This window comes from Castor canadensis, chromosome 14 (genome assembly GCF_047511655.1).
Source record: "Castor canadensis chromosome 14, mCasCan1.hap1v2, whole genome shotgun sequence".
Taxonomy (NCBI): domain Eukaryota; kingdom Metazoa; phylum Chordata; class Mammalia; order Rodentia; family Castoridae; genus Castor; species Castor canadensis.
In genome coordinates, this window is record NC_133399.1 from 99089734 (window position 1) to 99104760 (window position 15027).

Genomic DNA, 15027 nt, shown 5'->3' on the forward strand with positions numbered 1-15027 from the left:
TCATACAATATTTGTCATTCATGACTGGCTTATTTCGCTTAGCATAGTATGCTCAAGGTGGTTCATCCATATTGTATCAGAATTTCCTTCCTTTTTAAGACTAACAACCCATTGTATGGATACACCATATTTTGCTTATCCATTCATCTAAAAATGGACTCTGGGGTTACTTTACTTTTTGAAAACATTTTATTAGCATATGTTATTGTATGGGGATTCATTTTGATATTTACATATCTGCTTGCAATGTATCTTAATTAGATTCACCTTTTCCACTCTCCCTCACACCCTCCACCCCTTTCTTAGAACAATTTCAACAGATTTCATCATTTAATTTTATTTAACTAAGCAAGCTGGGTGCTGGAGTTAGATCGACTAAGCTCAAATCCCTCGCCTCCATGGTAGCACAGAAAATAGAAAAGCTAAAAAGAAAGAAGGAAGTCTAGGAAAGGCAGGCACATTGTCAAACACACCAAATGAAAAGGCTGACCGTGACTTCTGATGAGTGTTTTCAGATACCAGAAATTCATTCCAACATTTGTCTTTGAGTATGAATATGAGAGATATATGCTAGATGCTAAAAATTCAGAGACTACCTCTAACAGGTAAATAATTATAAACAATGGAGAAAATAAGGTGACACAGAGGCACAATGGCCCAGAATACCCTAGGCTAGGCTCAAAAAAAGGTTCCTCCTATGATCCCACCACCAGCAACTGAATCCCAGGAAATGAAGGAGAGTCAGGAGGGTCAAGAGGAAGGGAGGCTCCATGGATAGAGGACAGTGGAACAAGCCCTGGAGGTGAGAAGCTGAAGCCAGGCTTGGAGGTGAGAAATTAACTTGAAGAAAAAGGACACTAATTAAGCAGAGGCCCAAAACAGAATAGGAAAGACAAGAAACAAGACCTAATTACATATTGATCAACAGGAAGAAAAACACATGCTAGAAGATACTCATCACTAGATACCCATTCTGGTCCCAGTGGGGAAGTTCTGGGGACAAACCATGGCTCAGAAACATAAGTCTGAGTTGAGATGGTCAAAGCTGACACTCATGAAAAGCTTACAGACTTAATGTCACACCTCATTCCAGTAAATGAAAATATCTTAAAAGTGGAGCACACATCCAAAAGCAGCTCACTTACAGAATACAAGCTCCCTCACTTAATTCTCTGGCTTTTCAAAATATGATCAACTTGCCAAGATGGTTTCATATTGTTACAGGCATTGCTTAACAACAAGGATACATTCTGAACAATGCCTTGTGATGCATCATTAGGTGATTTCAGTGTTCTGTGAGCATCACAGAGTACACATATACAAACTGAGAAGGCTGTAGCATCACCAGGCAATGTAATCTAACAGGACCACTGTCATCGTTATGCAGTCCGTGGTTGTGTTTATCTGCTTCATTCCCCAAAAAAAGACTGGATCACCTATCATTTCTTGTTACTTGGCAGTCATGTTTCCTGAGTCTGTAGAACTGCATAGGGCCGACAAGGTTTTGTGTCTACAGAGTCTGTACTCCCCAGACACTATAGTCAAGGAACTGAGAACTGAAATGAGAAAAGGAAGGTCTGCTTAGGGGTGAGTTCAGGAACCCATCATGCAAGCAGTACTGACAATACAATGACATGCACCCATGCAGAAGAATGTAGAAGGGTTAAGAGAATACAGTAGGAGGAGAGGAGACACCTTCAGGTACCAGCCATCTTTTTATTCACTCTTTTCTATCCATTCATTCATTCGCTCATTCATTCCTTCATTTGGCATCTCACAGGAGCCAGTCTCTGGTTCTCAGGCCTAACCATTATCCATAGAGAAATGTTTCACTTTAGAAACTGCTGTGAAGATGAGTTTTTAAAGATGAGTAGAAGATTCAAGAGGAGCAAGACGATGAAAGTATTCCAGGTAGAAAGAAGAGTATGGAGACCAACACAGCTACAGTGAGTGGGGGACAAGCAGGCAGGAGAAGGTGGGGAGACAGGTGGGACCGAGAACACAGGGAAAGGGAGGAACAACACAGAGAGACACGTGTATCTCTTCTTGACAGGAGGAAGGGGATTATGGACAAGGGAATGTGGGTGCATTTCAGGGTGAGGAAAAGCAGGAAGCACATCTGTGAGCTGCAACAAGTGACAGAATAAGGATAAAGGTACGGGGAGTGGCAATTCACTGGGAAGGAACCCTGCTGGCACCAGCTCTATGAAGGACGTGCTCAGCACACAAGGATATCCCTAGTGCAAACTTACATGGCCTAGTGCTATTAAATATTTGAACCAGACTTTAACTCCCCTGCCTTGGGATTCCAAGCCTGTGCCAGGAAGAAGAGAAGGGAGGGAAGGAAGGGAGAATATGTGAAGACGTGTTCTTCAGTTATTTTTTTTTGTATTATTAACTTTTGATCAAGGTTTTCTTTTGCTAGTAACTCAAATATACTCCTTTAAAAAAAAAACACGTACTATCATTTTAGAACAAGGCAATTCATGAATACAGAATCAAATAAAACCAAATGTTTTCACTAACTTCTACTCTTTTATCTTAATTAGGGTACCGAAATAAAAACAAAAATACAAAATCATAACAAAACCTCTAGAGACATTTGTTAACGGAAGAAGGGATATTTTGAAGACAGATGTATATGCTGAGCACAGCTTACCTTATCGTTAGTGTGACTGAGTCATTTCTAGAGAAAAACTTAAAAAAAGATAGTTCTGCTGAAGATAGGAGCCTTATATACACCTTCCTAATTCTTACAGTTGCACTACAAAGTTAATGATGTCCCCAGAGCTCTTGTTTTATTTTTGTTTTTTAAGTTCAGCCTTGCCAGATACAATAAAATGCCTTATTGCAAAGAAACTCAAAAGTACTGGCAGAACTGAAACAACATTCTGGAGAGGTACACTCATCCTTCGACTAAAACCAACAACATAAGCCACTAGTGTTATTCTCAGAGCGCTAGGAGGTACACCAGAGTTGTGCTGTAAGTTCAAGAGAAAGTTCCGTCTGCGATTTCCTGATACATCTTTTCTCAACAATTATTTTGTAGCATGGTAAACATTTTATGGTAAATAGTATTAGAATACCAATACATATTATTTTATAGTAAATATTTTAGATTATGGTAAATATTTTAGAATGGTTAATATTCTATCCCAACTTCCAAAAGAAGAACAAATTGTCCCTGCTTAAGAGGACACTTAAAAAAATAGAATTTTCGCTACTGTGATATTAAGACACTTGTCACTCTGAGAAAAGATAAATGGCAAAAAAAAAAATCATCAAACTATTGAAAGTAAAATGAGATTTAACACACCTCAAACATATCCAGAACACCGAACACAACTGAGATAGTACAGAGGCAAGCGGATCTTAAGACATTTGTTAAGACTCGCTTACCTGGTGCACCAGGAAAGGTCAGGGGATGGCTACGTCGTTCCTCCAGGGGACAAAAGTTATCTTGGCCTCTTTCTTTGAAACGGAAAGGAATCTACAATATAAAGATAGGAGTAACCCTCGTAAATGCTCATGCTTTAAACACAGGTGCTATCGCAAAGTTTATACGATGAGGACATAACAAACAACTCCTAGGAAAAGTATTACTCAGCCTTCCCCCCCCCCCAATAAAGCAGGGTGGTATTTTCCCTCTCCGCATCTTAGCGAGCAAAATGCAGAGTATCTGGTTTTAAACATGAGCTGAAGAAGGTTTAACAAGGGTAGAGGAGGGTGCAAAGCCGAGCACAGCACTTTCTCACGAAAAGGAACAACTCGATGCAGCCAACCTCGCCAGGAGAGCCGCGCAGAGGCCAAAGTGCTGCTCCAACTGGCGCGCCAGCTTTGGAGGCTGTGACTGCGCTGGCTTCCAGTCGGGTTCCGAGTGCGAGTGCTGCCCCCTCTGCAACCCCGCTCGGCGCCACCGTTTGGGGAAGAAAGCCCACGAAAGCAGAAAATCCTCAGGGGAAGGAAGGAATGCGCACGCCTCCAAGGGTCCCCCCCACACACCCCCGATGTCGCCCTGTAGGCGCCACGCGCTGCCCGGCCAAGCCGCTCGCCCAAAGCTCGCAGCGCAGCACCGCCCCGGAAGGTCGCCGGCTGCGGGCGGGACAGCGCTGACCGCTCCTATGCGCTGCGCCAGGGTCACCTCCTGAGGTGGGCTGTGACCTGAGGATGCCACCGCAGCCTGGTCCCCTGATCCCGCCCCGCCCCGCTGCTCTCCAGCTCTTTATTCTCAGGGAGGAACTGGGGATGGGGGAGGAGGATGCACCTCACGCTGTCCCAGCTTTTGAGGAAACTCCAGGGGGAAATAGGTGGGTCCCCTAAGATAAAAGCGAAATCAGAAAGAGGTACAGGCAAAATGCCCTGGAATGGGAATATTCTGGAAAGAGACTAAGCCTTTCATGTGAAATGTGTTAATGAGGCTATCCTCAATTAACTAATGCAGAGCCCGCTTTCCCAACGGGTTTCATCATTTTTATCCCATCTGTCCATAATTCAAGTAATAGCTGTGTGTGTGTGTGTGTGTGTGCACATATATATTTTAGATCGTGTAGATTCTGCCCTTACACACACACACACACACACACACACACACGTTCTCATTTCACGTGCAGGAATAATAAAATTCAGCCTGGTTTATCTGAGGCCAAAGCAGAGACTGATAGGGGGCTCAGGTCTGCAGAGTGTGGGTCCACCCTGTCTCCATGGGGACAAGCTCCTGGCAACTAAATGAGAAGGTTTCCTGTGATTCGCTGGCATTGAGAAAGTCAGCAGACATGTAAGGCGTATTACTGCAGAAGTTTAGAGTCTTTTCTTTTTTTTTTTTTTTTTTCATTTTTCTTTTTAGAGTCTTTTCTAACTGCACTCTCTTACCCAAGTTTGCTGTGAGTTTAACATTAAAGCGGTTGCCCTGCCTAGGGCCAGGTCTCCAGACCCCAACTCAGGGCCTCCACTGTAGGGCTGCCTCCGTTGGCTGTGATCTCCCAACTCACTTCCGCTTCTGCCTGACTAATTAGTCTATGTCTAATGGAACTGCAGCTGGCAGAAAGGCAGCAGTGTCAGCGTGAAATGATCACTTGGACCTGCATCTGAGTTGTTTTCCATCCTTGACAACAAAGAATGGTACTTCACAGCCTGCAGGCCAAGAGTTGAAATGAGTTTATAATTTGCCTTCCGATCAATCTCTCATTCTCATTCCCAACAACCTAAATTTCCTTTTCTGCCTTTTAGCATGCAGGGGACAGCTTTGGGAGGATCGGTCTCTGCCCTGGTCTCTCCTGATATCCTTAGTGAATAGTCTTTTTTGTCTAAGTAAATGAGGGGAAGTCTACATAATCTAAAACCACACTTGTTTTCAGAATGAAAACAAATAGACCATCAGCTCAGACCTCCATATGATCATTAATCTCACTTCTACTTCTTACTCCAGCAATTTGGAGAGAAATCTCCACAGTCTTTTCCTGGAGACACAATAATCCACATTCATCAGCTTTGAGGAAATGGTACTTGCAGTACTGAACTGCAGGTTAGGAGCACAAGATGCCTCAGCTCCTCCCCCTTTTCCTACTGAAAGAACTCATTAAAACTCTGCTCCTGGGCCCTGGGCCGTGCCAAGACTCCTGTTCATCCAGAGGGGAGCTGCCGCCAACTGTAAAAGGAAAAGTACAGGAAGACAGAATCACCCACAAGACCCCCTTGGTGATCATGGTGAAAGGGAACAGCATCATGGAAAATTACAGAAGGTGACCACAGGCACGCCAAGGAGAAGGGGTGTATTCCACTGGACTCAGGCCTTATTCAACAGCAGACCTACTGTGTGCTGTATACCGTGCTACCTCATTGTGTAGGAAAGCATTGTACCCCCACAATGAGGCTATGGACACATGCAGTAATATTCCAACTTTTACAAAGGGAGGAAATAAGGTGTTAAGAATTATGCCTAGTTAATACATAGTAAAGCCAAGATTTTTCGATCTTTGAAAATTGAAACTCCAAAAGAAGACAGAGAAAAAAGCAAGCCTTGCTCTCTCCCCTGTGCAGCACTGCCTTATGTGAAACTAGTCTTCATGTATGTATCCTTAGCAGTGAGGATAGGGGTTGCTAGGAGAGAGGGTGGTGGCCAGACATGCCACCAACATTCAAAGGCTGCCATTTAAGCCGTGGGAACACAGCCCTCCTTGGATCCCTAATCTATCTTTATAAGAAATCTCAGTGGCAAAAATTTGGGCAAGTCTTCCTGAATATCAAAAAAAAAAAAAAAAAAAAGACATCACTGTCTTTTGCAAAAAGCAAAAACTAAACCCAGGAACAACTGTGATATGTAGAGTAGATCCAGAGCCTAGTTTTTGCACATCAGAGAGTGACAGACATCCCTCAGTCTAAAATCTTGTGTCCAGGTCTGGGTCCTATCCTCTGTCATCTGGTACCCACTGTGTTCTTGACAGTTTGGCATAGAGAGTAAGGATATGGAAGAGCTTACTTGACTTCCCACGTTTAAGTTATGGCAAGAATGGGGCATATGAGGGAGAACATATGATTTTTGGTCTTTTGGGCCAGGCTAACCTCACTCAGAATGATGTTCTCCAATTCCATCCATTTACCTGCGAATGATAACATTTTATTCTTCTTCATGGCTGCATAAAATTCCATTGTGTATAGATACCACATTTTCTTAATCCATTCGTCAGTGGTGGGGCATCTTGGCTGTTTCCATAACTTGGCTATTGTAAATAGTGCTGCAATAAACATGGGTGTGCAGGTGCCTCTGGAGTAACCTGTGTCACAGTCTTTTGGGTATATCCCCAAGAGTGGTATTGCTGGATCATATGGTAGATCAATGTTTAGCTTTTTAAGTAGGCTCCAAATTTTTTTCCAGAGTGGTTGTACTAGTTTACATTCCCACCAGCAGTGGAACTAGAGAAAAGGTTAGTTCAAGAATTAACTTAGAAGGTAACACACATGTACAGGAGATCAGTGGATGTGAACTCCCTGTATAGCTATTCTTATCTCAACTAGCAAAAACCCTTGGTCCTCCTATTATTGCTTATACTCTCTCTTCAACAACATTGGAGATAAGGGAGAATAGTTTTTGCCTGGTAGCGAGGGGTAAGGGGGGGTAAGGGAGGGAATAGGGGGAGGGTAAGGGAGGGGGTTGGGGAAGGGGGGAGAAATGACCCAAACATTGTATGCACATATGAATAAAATAAAAATTAAAAAAAAAAAAGAATGGAGCAAGAGAGGGCCAGATGTGCATGAGAGAGGCCGGGAAAAGTCCATGAAGAAAACACATACTTGGGTATTGGAAATTGTCCAGTTGGAATTCTAAAGGTTGGGCAGTTAGCCTCACCCCACCCAGGGTAATAGAATTTGGCATACATTAATTAGCAGTCTTCCCTAAACAGTTTTTTAATCCTGTTATAAGAGGACTACCCAAAATCAGCTACTGAAAAGAGTACTCAAAAATGCTACACATGAGTCCACAGAGGGCAGCAATAGCTTAACGAGCTAGGAACCGTTGCAGGCAATGTACCATTAATGAGTGAAAGTCTGTCCCATTTTAATTTCCAAAGAGCTTCCAAAACACAATTGGTCCAATAGTGTGAAAGTACCCGTCCAGCTGCCTTAAGCTCCAGGGTTTCCTCACGCTCCTCAATTTCAATCCTTACATCTGCCATCTATGTAAATAAACCATGATAAGTGTCTGACACTTATTCCTGAACTATGAAGTGAGGAGGGAGCACTGCAGACTCCTCACCACACGCATGCCCAAAACAACGAAGGAAATCAGATAAGTGTCTACCGATGAGAGCTACCTGGTGAGATTTCCTAGGTGCAAAGTGGATAATAACATGTACTTTAAAACCCGGGTGATAACGTTTTTTGATTACTTGTATAAGTCAGTGGAATCCTCTATCTGGTAGTGCTGAAGTCAGAGCTGGGACAGGGTCAGCCAACTTCTAAAATCAGCATCATTCTCAAGATCTCTTTCAGAAATGAAAGTGCCCTTATATGCTACACATTACAAATGGCCTGTGACTATCTATATTCTTAACCACGTTCCTTCCACATTAAACAATCTGACTGCAAATAGTACGTCAGTTCGTCTTAGGCCAAACTGACTTTAAAGTTTTTCCCCCCAGAGGTTACTCTTTTTTTATTATTATTACTCTGTGAAATGAAAGACAGGAAAAGCTCTGTGTCCTGGTCCCAAAAGCACAGATGCAGATTCAGTGAGACAATATCTGTTTCTTATTCCTAATCCTGCCACTAAAATAGGTCACTCTTATTATCTCCATTTCAATTTCTCACTCAGGTAAGTGGAAATAATCATGGATGAGAAAATTATGTTATTACATTATTTGATGTTGCTTTTACAATGTACAGATCAGTCTGGCATGGGACCTCGTGAGTCCCCAGGGTGAGCCCTGTTAACATTGTCAACATATGAACCATTCTCATGACAGAAAATGAAAGTGACTCACCTCACCTGCCAACTACAGATATAAATAATGTGCTTTTAGAACATAAAGAGTGACTCATTGAGACTGGAGAGGGTCAGAGTTATACCTAGTCCCCTTGAAAGAAACTAAATTGCTTCTATTTGCCATGGGTTTTGAGGCCAGTAACACAGTCTTTCTCCTAAATCAATTAAGATACAGGCAGACAGCCGATGTACCTTCATAAAAGAGAGCTGTTTCCAGCACGTAGTCTGCAGAGTGATAGTTATGCTCACAGGCAATTGTTCATTGTATTAGACACCCTCTGACAAGGAATCCTTCTGGGCTGCCCTGCCCTGTTAGACACTGCAGCTGCTTAGCTGGTGCCTGATACCATCCCAGATGCTAATGAGGCATGAACAGTGGCTCAGGGAGCTCTGTTACACTTAATCCTGTCCAGAACAGGAGATTTGGCTTTGCCTCTTCAGTGAGTTACATAAGACTTCAGGCAAGTCCTAAACATCTCCAGTTCCAGATCTGTCAACTAAAGGGGTTGGACTAAATTAGCAATTCATGATTACTGATCCCCACCCTCTTCTAATGTGTGAAGATATGGTACAGATGGGCACAAGCTACTTTACCCCATGATGAGGATACAGGATGGCATTCTGACTTAGAAGGGAATATGACAAAAGATGAGCTCAAGTAGAGTACAAGCTACTGAACACTTGAAGTTATGGGGTTCTGGGTATAAAGATTCATTGATTCATTGATACAGAGCAAACAATCAGAACTACAGGCTTAGCTATTAACCAAGTGTGGTGTTTCTATCACAAAGGGGGCTGGCAGAGTAAGGCAAGTACAGCCCTCCATTTAGATAAAGTCAAAGAAGATGTGAAGATTAACAAGAACAGCTCATCCTAGATGCAATGTCCCAGGCAACAAGGACAGCCCAAAGAGAACAAATTACACCTTCCAACACCAACACATCAACTCCAGCACAACTGAAGGTACAACATGAAGAGGGCATGCAGGGGACTGTGATGTAGAAACAGCAGGTCTAACAACAGTGTTGCCATTAGGTAATTGTGTGAACTTACTTTTTATTGTTCTCCATAAAAACCTATCTGCTACTAGAATCCTGGTAGCATTTCTTAAGATCAATGTATCTATCTCCATCACTGGCTGCTCAGAACAACTGCCCAGAATACAAGTTTGAGATGCAGAACAGGGAAAGGTTATTTTCTCTGGCTTCTTCACAATTCCCACTGGGGAAATTCTACCCACTACCTACTGCCAAGACTTTCTGCTTCTGGCACTGAAGTGTGATCTATAGAATTCCCAGAGCTGGTGACACTGTGATAGATGAAGAAATTAAATCTTTCACCAAACTTGAACTGGCATTTTATTTTGAATGGCAATTTCTGTCTTTTTCCTTCCCAGATGCAGGAATGTTGACAGTTACTGTGATGATGTAAAACGTCATTGCAGACATGGACTTGCCTCCCAAATGATCTCTCATTATCTTGCAAATGTGTAACTTTTGCTGTAAGAATTTTTTTTAGTTTACTTGATGTTACGCTCCAACTGCAAGGGAATTGAGAACATGCTATCCATATTTTTAAAAAGACTGTAACACTCGCAGAATAAATACTTCACCATGAAAATGAAAACCTTGTGTAAATATTTGCATAATTAAATATATTCAATCAATCCATTGGGTTAGGCTGATGGAAGGATTTGTATATATGCGGAGGGACAGCTCACTAGGGAGACAGGAAAAAAATTTAATCTCAAGGTTCAAATAAATAAACAGTAATATTGCTTGTAGCCATCATTTTAAAAATCTATGCATATAAAATGTAAATGAATCTTGCCCTCAGGAAAACTACAATTGCTATACATTATTTACTATGTATACTAGACAGTAGTGAAATTAAAAGTTAGAACAGGAAACACAGATGCTAAATCAATAAATTTTCTTAAATCATTAAAAGGTTTGTATTCTGTATCTTATCCAGGTAAGCAAGATGGGGTAAAAGTGAATAAAGAATTGGAGTACTCAACCATCAGAAGGGAATGAATTATTGATACACATATCACATAGATTGCCGTCATACATACTGCAGGATTCCATGTATGCAAGATTCTAGCAGATCAGAGTTTGCCCGAGGCCTTGGGAGCAGAGAGTAGATTGGAGGAGCCAGGAGGGACAAGAAAGGGCAAAAGCAATGACTACTAAGGGGCACATGAAAATTATTCTAGCGATGTGTTACATTCATTATCTTGATTTTGATGATGTTTCTATACATACATAATTTAAATATCACAAATGAGTTTACTATATATCAATTACACTGCCATAAACATTATGGAGTAGAAAGGCAATGGTAAGGAAAAAAGATCTAAAGACAAGGAGTTAAGTTTAGGAGTAATTAAGACAGCTGTTGAATGAAAAGACAGAAAAAAATAAGCTACGCTAGGCTTATAAGAGACTACTGAAGAAAGAGTTCTGATTTGGGAACTCAAGAGGTTTTACAGTCCCGGAAAAGTCCTTCTAAGCACTGAGGGACTGTGCCTAGATAATACTCATCTCCCACAAAAATATAGTTCTTATTTTCTTAAGATTTTTGCAGAAATGGTTCTAACTACTCTCAAAGGACTTATAACAATAACTAGCCAGCATTTATTGTGCACTTGCTATATAGGGCGGGCCCCAACTGAAGATTAGTCCATATAATTTCATCTCAGGAATCAAAGAAGTGGATACAGTTATGATGCTCCATTTCACAGAAGTTCAGAGAGGAGGTGTGATTCTTTTTTGGGGGAGAGGAGGTGGTACTGGAGTTTGAACTCAGGGCTTTGTGCTTGCTAGGCAAGTGTTCTGCCATGTCACAAACCCTATTTACTTTGGTTATTTTTCAGATGGAGTCTCATGTTTTTCCTGGAACAGCCTTGGACCTTCCTACTTCTATCTCCTGTGTCCTGGGATTACAGACACGAGCCACTATGCCTGGTTAATTCTTGAGATTCTTGAAATTAAATTCTTGAAATTAGATTGCTCCCCTCTGCTAGACAAACAGGACCCTGGGGGAATGTAACTCAGGGATAGTGCCTTTGCCTCACATATGCAAGGTCCTGGGACCCAACTCCCAACAGTGAAAAAACACAAAAAGGAAAAACAAAACAGGATCCAGAAATGATGCTGACTCACTCCTCTCATAGCTTAAAGAGACTCTGCATTAAACAGCTACCAGCTAGACTTCTAAGTCTGAAAGCTCATATTTGCATGGAAGTAGTAGGAAAGGTCAGCAGTGAAGCAGTAATGGAAGACTGGGGGAACTAGAGCAAGGTTTGATGGTTAAAGAAAGGCCAGAAATCCACAGAAATGATTTCAGCCACATCGTTACTGATGACTGTAAAAACATGGGTGAGCCATTTCTCCTTCTTGGCTCAGTTTTCTTTTTGGTAAAACTGAGGACTAAAAGATTTCTAAGACTCCTTTTCTGCTTTATAATTCTGCCAGTCCTCTTTTGGACACATGCTTCCTGCATGTTTAACTTGGGTCCAAAATTCTCCATAAGACAACACATTTCAGATACAAAACCTCCTCTGTTCCCTGAAACGCCTAGAGCCTCCCAAACCTAGCAACATTGCTCATCATTTCATGACAGTAGTGTGTTCTCAAGAAACACCCTGAAGAAGCCCAAGGGGAAGGGTGAGGGCTCCTCAGCCAGGACCCAGAACATCCTCTTGCTCACTCTGAAGATCTTCTACACTTCAAAACCACTCAAGAGTTGATTTAGCTTTCATGGGGGTAAAGCTCTCATCCTGTGGTCCCCAACTGACCCAGGTACTTAGCATGTTGAGTCTCTGTCACCAAATTCCATCTGTTTCCATCCTGATGGGTCTCTAAAATGACTATTTCTCTCTTGCACTAAAAGCACGTCGTGTTCTCTTTTTAAGTGGATAAATTTTGTAACCCTTTGGGGAGACATAAAAATAAGAGCAACTAAATAAGGCAATTGTAAAACATCTTGGTGTCTAGAAAACCTTCCCCTTTATCACAAAAGAAAGAAGAAAACACAGCTGGAAAAGCTGCAGCTGATGGTGCTATCTTTAAGAATAACTTGTGTCATGAATTTTCATATTCCTATTTCGGGGGTTTTAGCCAAATTGAAACTTATTTCTGAGAAAAGCATTTTTTATGTATGAGAATTTTCACAATGCATTGGTGAGGGAAACAAAGATTAAAACGAACATAATCTCTATTTTTCTACACCTCTCCCTATATTTGATACACAATTTTCATGAACACTCTTTTCTGTCTCAGAACATATAGTTTATGTTTTTAACTTTCCTTGTATGGACTCATTTAGCAATCATTACACTATCATGAACCAAAATTAAAATATAGATGGCCCCTCTCCAACATCAAACCAGAGGTTTACAAAATTCACTTCCAACTTTTACTATTGCATAAACATAGGTTTTATGGACTTGTGTTCACTATAGACACACTCTTTTCTAATTTTTTGCTTGACTTCTTTACATAGCTACTTAGTCCATATAGCTGTCATTTTTAAATGGCACACTATCCCATTGGATTACTAAAGTTCAGTTTAATCAGTCATCTTTCAGCTAGCTCTTTCCATGTCTTATTGTAATCCAATCAAGAATGTTTAAATAAATAAATTTTATGTTTCCTTTTTTGAGCTACTTCCTTAGGCTATGATCTGCAATGTGGTATTAACAGTTGAAAAACTGCAACTTTTATTGCAAATTTCCAGTTGGTTCTCCAAATAAAGGGTACTTAACAATTTGCAGTGTCACTAATAAAATACGACCCTACCTTTTTCGTCTACATTTTCTTCATAATCTCTCTGACACTAGGCTTTATTTATTTGGGAGTGATTTCAAGAGAATGACAGGAAGTCTTTTAACTCTTTGAATCTATCATGTTTGCAGAATGCTCTTTCTGCCTCTTTTAAAAAATAGGTATTGATCACCTTCTACCAGGTGCTTTCTCTGTCTAATAGCTCGTTCAGGACTCCTGACTCTTCATAAAGTAGACATTATAAATTTTGTGTTTACTAAGGAATCTGAGACTCGCAAAGTTAGATAATGTGCACAGATTCCAAGGCTCATATGTGATGCTGTCAGCGTTTAGTCTCATCTGTTTCCTGTGGATTTTCCATTATACCACACTGCTACGTAACACAACTTTTAAACATCTTGCCAGTACCCCTTTGCTTCTGTGCTTTCATTTTTGGTGTATTTTTCGGGTTTCCCTACTTATTGAGGTATAAATACAAAAGTGAGTAAAGTACATTTAGCTTAAACGTACAACTCAATGAATTTTCACATGTTTACACTGTGTACCCCCCACATGGATCAACACATGGAATCTTTCATCAGTAAAGATCTTTTCTTTTAAAAAATGCATTGGTTCTGGGCTTCTCATTCTATATAGTACCTGGCAATGAAACCACTGAAATAGGTGCTGAGAAACTCTGGTCACAGAAGGTTGAAACTAGAAGTGACATCAGAGATTACATCTTACAAACAAACTTTTGGACCTGAAACTGAAGCCAAAAAGAAAGGGATTGATTTATACAAAATCTAATATGTCAGAGAAATTTCTGCCACACCATGGTGCCCTAGCTGGCTGATGGCTAGTTACTCTCTGCTCCTTCTATGAAAGACATAGTATGGAAAAGCACAGAAGGTGGGGTGCAAAAAACAGAGACAGAGGGCCCTGCTAGTGACTTTATCGTGGTTATTTTTATTTTAGAATCTTCAAGTAGTACCCAAAGGGTCAACTTGGTGGAGAAATGCTCATTAGGTTGACCTTAAAATAAAGTACTGTTTTTTGTGTGTAAAAACATCAACACTTTTAAATCAAATGAGTTTTGCCCTTTGGAGTAGATTGCTTGAGAGGACAGGTGTTTATTCCTATAATGTTCCATTACTTGTGATTTCTTTTGACCCCTTCTCTGAGATTAACTTCAGAGCTAATTTGAGTCAAACAAACCTATTTCTTTTTTTTTTAACTGCAAAATTAGCACCAACAGAATGAACTTCAGAGGTATGCCTTTCAAATCAATATAGAGTAAACAAAAATACAACCTAGATAACAAAGCAATATTGAATAACAAGAAACAAACAGAGATTTACAAAATGACCAAAGGTCAAATTTATCAAACATGATGATAAAGGTAAATAGGTTTAACACTTTTATTAAAGACAACATTTCTTAATGATCAACTATCTGCTGTTTATAAGGCAGGCCTAAAACCAAATGAGTCAAAAATTAAAAGGAAAAGAAAACATATTCAGAAAACTCAAATGAAAAGAAATTGTGGATGGTGATATTTATATCAAATAAGGCAGAATTTGAGGCAAAAGAACATTTAACAGGAAAATCTCAACCTTACTAACATTAAAATTCCATTTTTAAATAAAACAGTTTGACTTGACTTAAACTGTCAAGTGTGTTTTAATTATACTTTGATCATGAAGGTGCAGCCAAATAGATAAGTCCATGTTGTATACTCTGGAAAGAGAGAGAGAGAGAGAGAGAGAGAGAGAGGGA

General features: G+C 40.6%; 1 protein-coding gene across 7 annotated transcripts in view; it reads right to left on the reverse strand.

Annotated features, from left to right (window-relative positions):
• Csgalnact1 (chondroitin sulfate N-acetylgalactosaminyltransferase 1) overlaps positions 1-15027 on the reverse strand; it is a 310215-nt gene that overhangs the window by 169304 nt on the left and 125884 nt on the right. For 3 of the 7 annotated variants that reach the window (XM_074055097.1, XM_074055098.1, XM_074055095.1), the window contains exons 1-2: positions 3783-4033; positions 3400-3490 (exon numbers count right to left, since the gene is read on the reverse strand). The exons of 1 other annotated variant lie outside the window; for it this stretch is intronic. The gene's annotated coding sequence lies outside the window, so the exon portion shown is untranslated. Of the gene's footprint in view, positions 1-3399; positions 3491-3782; positions 4034-15027 lie in introns of those variants that run through there. 3 more of the 7 variants (XM_074055096.1, XM_074055099.1, XM_074055094.1) reach the window with 1 other exon arrangement.